Here is an 8,469-nt window from a genome sequence, read left to right on the forward strand (position 1 = left end):
GGGGAAGAGATCCATTCGAAGTGCAGAGCGGGCACCTGGGTGGCTCAGTCAGTTAAGCGTCTGTCTTCAGTTCGGGTCATGATCTCAGGGTCCTGGGATGGAGTCCCCTGCTGGGCAGGGAATCTGCTTCTGCCTGTCCCTCTGCCGGTGCTCCTACTTGTGCACTCTCTCAAATAAATAAATAATTTTTTTTTTAAAAAGTGCAGGGTGGACTAATGGATTTTAATGAAACAGAAATGCAGCTCATTGATATGGTTTCAGATATCACATTGTAAATAACCTTTAAGAAATTACCACTTGTGGTGATCGCCCAGTTGTGGTGTAATGTCAAGGGGAAGCTACAGTTATCTGAAAAGGCTATTTAAATACTCCTCCCTTTTCCAACTACATCGTCTGTTTGAAGATGGATTTTCATCATATATTTCAACCAAAAAAACATAGAATGGATTGATTGCAGAGGAAGATATGAGAATGCAACTGTCTTCTATTGAATCAGACATTAAAATTTATAAGTGTTAAAATAACACTTCTCTAATTTTTTTGGGAAATATAGTTATTTTTCATTAAGAATATTGTTAGCATGAAGTAAATAATATATTTTTAATTGCTCCATTTTAATTCCTAATATTGTTAATATCAATAGATACAACTAACATGAACAAAACCTCTTTGGGGAACTCAATAATTTTGAAGACTGTAAAGGGGTCCAGAACCAAACACTGATTTAGAAGAATATTTAATGAAACATGAAAATAGTGGAAATTCCATGTCAAGGAGTAAAAAACAGAATATAGAAATGTCACCTAGTAGGGTGACAGCTAAGTAAAAAATATACACAGAAAAGTAATAGGATGACACACAACAAAAAATAATAATTTAGGAAATTCAAGTTTTCTTTTATTTTCATGAACTGTCCAAGTTTTCCACAGCAACACAATTTTGACTTTATAATCAGGAAGAATAAAATTTCAATTCCAACCACAGATCAAACATTTGCATTATAATCGTGGCAGCCCCCAAAAGAACATTACGTTTTCCTTTTATTAGTTATGAATAAGGATTTAATCTGACTATAAGACAATGAGGTTTTTAAATAAACTTCCCAAAATCAAATGAGTGTATTTCTTCCTCGTAGTTCCCCTAGAAGGCTATATGCTTATTCAAATGATGTTTTTCGGAAGCCTTACTGAAGAATTATCTGTAGAGAGAGTCAGCCACAAAAGAAATTACTCTTCCGTCTCCATAGAGATACGGCCTTCTCTCTCCCTCCCTCCCGTGCCCGCTGACGCTAACGGTGTGCGTCGTGGTCGATGTCGGTCTGGAGAGGTGTTGAGAGCGACGAGGCAGGGCTGCAAGGCCACGTGCAGAGAAGTAGCCCAGGCAAGCCGCTCGGGCCCCAAATAAAAGCGAGTGCATCTGTGTACCGTGAGATCCTGCAGCGGCTAGCGGAGGTTTACCTGGCTGTTCTCTAGGAAGGGGAGTTAAGTGAGGAATCAGCGGCACTTGCCTTTTTTATCCCTACCCTGTACTCAGTATGATATTGAGCACAAAACAAAGGCTCGATTAATGGATATTAATTGGAGCATCTGTGACACTCTGCATAGTTCTGGCTGGAGTCTGGATTGTTAATATCAACTTGGTATTGAGCTTATTTAGACTAATGGGTAATTGAGGTTTCCAAGTAGCCTACGACTTGCTCTCCTACCAGGGTGACTAGTAGGGTGACAGCTGCTATGTTTGCCTGGGATTTTTTTTTTCATTTTTTTAAAAGATTTTATTTATTCTTGAGAGACAGAGGATGAGCACAAGTATAAGCACAAGCAGGGGGAGGGGCAGAGGGAGAAGCAGACTCCATCCCAGGACCTTGGCAGATACTTAACCAACTGAGCCACCCAGGTGTCCCACCTAGGATTTTTCTAGTTTTAGCACTAAAACCCATACATCCCAGGAACCCCCTCAGACCCAGGCAACACGGGACGGTTGGTCACTCTATTCTCCAATGACCCAACTTTGTAATTATGCAACTTCTCTTCATTTTAATTTGACTTGTCTTCTCTAGGCAAGTGTGTATGCCCAACGCCAACCAAAGCTGGAGGAGGCATCGGTAGGCCCAGCCTTCTGACCTGCTGCTGTACGGCTTTGTCCTACAGATGAACAAGCCAGAACAAAGGGGCTAACTGCACAGAGACGGCACCCAACTTATAGCATGGTTATAATTTTCCCGGGAAAGCCTTGGGTCCCGGCTTACCCATCCAGTCCTTTTGAAGAGTGACTGCTTTTCAGGGTAAGTTATCACTTCTATTTTGCCCGACCGCTTATGGAAAGACAAACTAAAGAGGCCGAAATGAACCTCCTAAGAACAAGGTTTTAATGCCAGGGTTTGACAGGCCGGAAAACTTGCATCTCTGGAAAGGAGCCCAAGCCTTAACGCAGCCGAAATGAAGACTTATTTTTATTTTTATTTATTTTTGCATACAGAGAGGAATGGCGATGTCATCCACGGGCGAGACACATCTGAATTTGTGGATTTTTTTCTTCTTTAACTCTCTTAATTGGATGAAAGTATGCTGCTGCTGATTTATGGATCGCCAGTTGGGCCAGGCATCATTTTCAATGTGCACAGCTGCTCAGCAGTAGTTTAACTTGGCAGATAGTATTAAACCGTAGAATTGTGTCATTTATTTGTATATGCGTACAATGGCCTCCTTGTGCGGGTTCTTCAGAAACCCTTGCAGGCATGGTTTGGACTGGGCGTTTAAGGCGTCTTATGGAGTGATTTATTCCCTTGGAAGGTTTTCAAAGGTTCCAGAATGAAGCATGAGATATCGTTTTATGCCATTGATAAGTTCCCGGGGGAATCACAGAGACAGCCTGAAGTGGAGAGGTTACAGAGTGAGAGGTCTCAAGCTTACATTTGGGAACTCCAATTTCAGTGGTCATCCAGGCAATGTAGGACATGTTGCTGCTGACAAGAGTCTCGCTTTCATTATGACATGTCGCAGGGAAGAAGCTAAAAGAGGGGGCTGATCTAATACAAGGCATCGCAGCATAAATAACTCGAAAAGCTCTGTTGACAATAGAAAATCTGGCATTCATAGTACTTAACAATGCTATCTTCAAATTCAAAGGGCCCTGAGATTTGTCACTGTTGTCCTTTGTAGTCAAGGATGACACTGTTGACACTGTGGTTATCCCTGCATGCAAGTGTGGCTGAAAATACCCGAGTGTGACAGATGATAAGGCCTTTCTGCGGAGTGTATATGGAGAACCTTTTTTTGGTTTGTGTCTGTTGGCCTCCCGAGCACATCGCTCGCCTTGTCACAGTCATCCTGTCTCTGTCTGCAGCAGACCTAGCTGCTCTGCTTACGGCCTCTTGGCCCCGGCCTTCCACAAACGTCTCCTTTGCTTGAATGTCTTTCCCTCAGGGTCTTGTGGTGATTACACATCCTGCCTGATGTGCTTACCATCTCCCATGCCGAAGCTAGCCAGGCCGGCCAGTGCCGGGCCTCCTTCCTATGCTGCGGCTTGTGAGAAAATCACTTCGAGCTGGGCTGTGTTCCTCATTAGCTTTTATTGGCGATTTTATTTTGCCACTTGAAAATTGAATGTGTTCAACTGGAAAGATCACAGAGGCTGAAATAACTTGTTTCCCCTTTCTCAGTGCTGCCTGTCTTAGACCGGAAAAAGCAGAGGAAATGCTTTTGGCTGAGATATGCCTCTCCCATAGGTAGACTGAGTGAACATGTATGCAGTTTGTTGACTTAAAAAATGGTTCCACACCCATGAGAGACTATGGACTCTGGGAAACAAACTGAGGGCTTCAGAGGGGAGGGGGGTGGGGGGATGGGTTAGCCCGGTGACGGGTATTAAGGAGGGCACGTATTGCCTGGAGCACTAGGTGTTCTGCGTAAACAACGAATCATGGAACATGACATCAAAAACTAAGGATGTACTGTATGGTGACTAACATAACATAATAAAATTTTCTAAAAATGCAAAAAAATGGTTCCACAACAGCCTACGCTCAAAATCTTGTTTTTAAGGCCCAGATTCCCAAAAGGTCATCCGTGACGCCTAATGACAGGTGTCCACAAGCCACTGGAACTATCTCAAAAAGCCCCCCTTGCTAGGACTGCTCAGGCGACTTGGCTTTGGGCAGTGGTGGTAATTAGATCGGGTCGGGGTACAGCACTGGTGATCTCATGCTGATAGCAAGCAAGTTGACTGCTCATTACTTTACCTCTTTGGCCAATAAAAATCTTTTTACATGTGGGTTCAGGATGGGGGTGAGGAAGGATAGTGAAAGGTTTTCTTTATGGTCTTTGAGCCTTAAGATCTCCTACAGGAGGAACTGCAAATTGTCTTGGATAGGGAAACCAAAAAAAAAAAATCTTAGTTATTTAACCTCGGAGTGAGTTGCCTTGTCAGATCTTCTTTGAGAAGAATCTAAATTGAGAGTAGCTTCGTGCATGAGGAGATTGTCATGAGGATGGTTGCTGAGAGGGATGAAAGCTCAGACCCAACCAGGGTCACTGGGCTTCCCCGGAAGGGAAAGACTTGACCCAGATCACCCATGAGCAGCAAAAGGCTACTGGGTGTCCAAGAAAAAATGTCTCACCAGAGAGAGAAGAGGCCTGAAAGTAGGAGTGGGGGAGGAATTGAAACCATACTTTGCCTACATCACAATTTTACCTCCCTTTGGTTTGAGGTCATCCAACATAGTGTCATCTTTTTTTTGAAGTTGTTTCTCCAAGAAATGTCTCTGACAACTTTCATGTCTTCTTAGACTTTTATGGACACTAGAAGTGAGGCACAGATTCCCAAGACCCCAGTGCGTGTAGCCAGTCTCTGATCTTCCAGTTATCCTATTTTTTTTTTAGAGTAACTAAAAGGAATGGGATTGAGAATAAGCAAGCATCTAGTATAAAGAAAGTTTTGTTACTCCCACCTTTACAGATGAAGAAAGTGAAGTTCAGTCGTTGGACCAAGATCGAATAAGAGCTAAGTAGCAAAGCTGGCATCTAAACTGCGACCTATTTACCAGAGGTGAGCAGGTGCAGAAGTGAGCTCAATTCACAGAGCTCCCCAAATTTTACTTCTTCAGTTCTGTCTCATAACTGTAGGATTCTTCACTAAAGTTCTGACCAAGAATTTCATTAAGAAGACAGCAAGTCTGGGGCACCTGGGTGGCTCAGTTCATTAAGCGGCTGCCTTCGGCTCAGGTCATGATCTCCGGGCCCTGGGATCAAGCCCTGCATCAGTCTCCGTGCTCAGTGGGGAGTCTGCGTCTCCCTCTCCCTCTGCCCTTCCCCACTGCTCATGCTCTCTCTCTCACTTGCTCTACTCTCTCTCTCTCTCAAATAAATAAATACAATCTTAAAAAAAGAAAAGGACAGCAAGTTCTCATGATGTTTGAGAAACTGCTAATTGAAGAATGAGCCTCAACTGTATCCCTGATGTCTTATTAAAATAACAAATAAATAGTAGCATTGCTACAATGGTGAACATTTAAAATGCCACCATCTGTCCCTTGGTCATTTTGAAGGTGCCATGCGAAATCGGTTTTAAGACCAATATCTGAGTTATTTTATTTACAAACCTTGTTTGGTTTGGCGAGTTAAAGTAATGTCCTTCTTCTCCACTATGTATTTTGGACAAGGGTCCGAAGGAAATATAATTGACCCTTGAACAACACAGGTTTGAATTGTGCGGGTCTGCTTATGTGAATTTTTTTTCCAATAAGTATATTGGAAAAATTTTTGGAGCTCTGTGACAATTTGGAAAAACAGACAGATTACATGGCCTAGAAATACCAAAATAATTAAGAAAAAGTGAGATATGAATGTATAAAATATACGTAGATGCTAGTTTATTTGATCATTTACTACCATAAGATACATACATATCGATTACAAACAGAATTTTTCAAAACGTATGCGCACAAACATAGCTCTTACATGGTGCCACTTGCAGTCTAGAGAAATGTAATCCAACACAAAGATGCAGTGTCAGATCGTTACTGCATAAAATCAGCTACAGTGCCTATTGTTTGGACTGTCGTAATAATCTCGTAGCCACCTGCTATTGCCATCGTGGTGAGCTCAAGCGTTGCAAGTATCCACTGAAAATACTGTGAGATGCTAATCATCTTCATGTGAGCTGTTCGTTTCTTCAGTAAATTGCATATTGCAGTAAAAAGTGATCCCATGAGATTCTTGAGTGTTTTTCATCGTGTTTAGTGCAATACTATAAACCTTGAATAACACCATGAGACTTGTACAAAGTGCCACTAGTGATCCTGGAAGTGCTCCCAAGAAGCAGAGAAAAGTCATGACATCACAAGGAAAAGTTGAATTGCTTGATATGTACCGAAGACTGAGGTCTGCAGTGGTGGGCACCTGCCATTTCAAGATAAATGAATCTAGCGCAAGGACCATTGTGAAAAAAGAAAAGGAAATTCATGAAGCCATCACTGCAGCTATGCCAGCAGGTGTGAAACCCTTGCACTTTTTGCAATGTACCTTTTTATCTCCTATAGAAAATGTAGCTTTTATGTGGGTACAGGATTGTGAAAAATAAGGCATACTGCTAGACTGGAATAGGACTTCAGAATTAAGTCAAGTCATTATATGACAACTTAAAGCAAAAGGAAGGTGAAGGATCTAAACCTGAAGAAATTAATGCCAGCAAAGGATGGTTTGATAATTTTTGAAAGAGGTTTGGTTTAAAAATCGTCAAGATAACAGGAGAAGCCGCTCCAGCTGACCAAGAGGCCACAGACGAGTTCCCAGACTCTATTAAGAAAACCACTGAGGAGAAAGGATATCTGCCTGAACCAGCTTTTAACACAAAGTGCCCTATTCTGGAAAAAAAATGAATCTAAGGACATTTATTAATAAGGAAGAGAAGTGAGCACCAGAATTTAAGGCAGGAAAAGATAGACTAATTCTGTTTTATGTCAGTGGTGGGCTTATAATCAGGACTGCCCTTGTCTATAAAGCGGCTAACCCCTGAGTCTTGGAGAGAGAAGATGAACACCAGCTGTCAGTCTTTTGGTTGGACAGCAAAAGACCTGGACAACAAGAACCTTGTTTCTGGATTGGTTCCCTCAATACTTTTTCGCTAAAGTCAGGAAGTACTTGCTGGTAAGGGACTGCCTTTTAAAGCTCTTTTGATCCTGAAAATGCTTCTGAGCTCTCATGAGTTCATGAGATCCCCATGAGTTCAACACCGAAGCTATTGAAGTGGTCTACTTGCCCCAAACACAAAGTCTCTAATCCAACCTCTAGATCAGGGAGTTATAAGGACCTTTAAGGTTCATTACACATGGCATTCTGTGTAAAGGATTGCCAATGCAATGGAAGAGAACCCTGACAGAACATCATCAAAGTCTGGGAGGATGACACCACTGAACGTGTCATCCAACGATCTACAGGAAAAGTCATGAAAGCCATCAAGCCCGAAACAATAAATTCTTGCCGAAGAAAACTGTCTGCATGCTGTGCGTGATTTCACAGGATTTATGACAATCAAAGAGACCATGAAACAGATTGTGGATATGTCACAAGAAGGTGGGGCGTGAAGGAATTCAAGATACGGGTCCTGGAGAAATTCAAGAGCTAATCGGCACCACACGGGAGGAAGGAACAGAAGATGACCTGATGGAGATGAGTGCTTCTGAGCCAGTGCTGGACAATGAGAAAGAAAATGTAGAAACAGCTGAGCCAGAAAACAAAGTGACATTAGACAATCTGTCAGAAGGGTTCCGATTATCCAAGACTGTTTTTATTTATTTATTTATTTATTTGACAGAGAGAGAGAGACAGCCAGTGAGAGAGAACACAAGCAGGGGGAGTGGGAGAGGAAGAAGCAGACTCCTAGCGGAGAAGCCTGATGTGGGGCTCGATCCCAGGACTCTGGGATCACGCCCTGAGCCAGAGGCAGCCGCTTAATGACTGAGCCACCCAGGCGCCCCTATTCAAGACTGTTTTTGACTTCTTTTGTAATATGGCTCTTTCTAGGATCAGGGCACTGAAACTAAAGCAAATGGTGGAAGAAGGATGGGTACCATGTACAAATAATTTTAGAGAAATGCAAAAGCGAAAAAGACAGAAATTATGACGTATTTCGGCAAAGTTACAGCGAGTGTGCCTCTCCTGCCTCCCCTTCCACTTCCACCTCTTCTGCTGTCCCTGGGCCAACAAGACCAACCCCTCCTCCCGCTCCCCCTCCTCAGCCTGCTCAGTGTATGAAGACCTTTATGATGATCCCCTTCCACTTAATGACTAGTGAACAGTCCTCATGCTGTACAGTTAACACACGCATCTGGGTGCAGGTGGATGAGAGCATTTGTGTGAAAACCTAGTGACTGTTCAGCAAGAACTGCATGAGACATTTTTCCTCATCAACATCGCCTAAGTTTTCATCATGTCGAACACGGTGTGCAAGACTTGTATGGAAGTGGAGTGC

This window comes from Ursus arctos, unplaced genomic scaffold, assembly GCF_023065955.2.
Source record: "Ursus arctos isolate Adak ecotype North America unplaced genomic scaffold, UrsArc2.0 scaffold_11, whole genome shotgun sequence".
Taxonomy (NCBI): Eukaryota; Metazoa; Chordata; class Mammalia; order Carnivora; family Ursidae; genus Ursus; species Ursus arctos.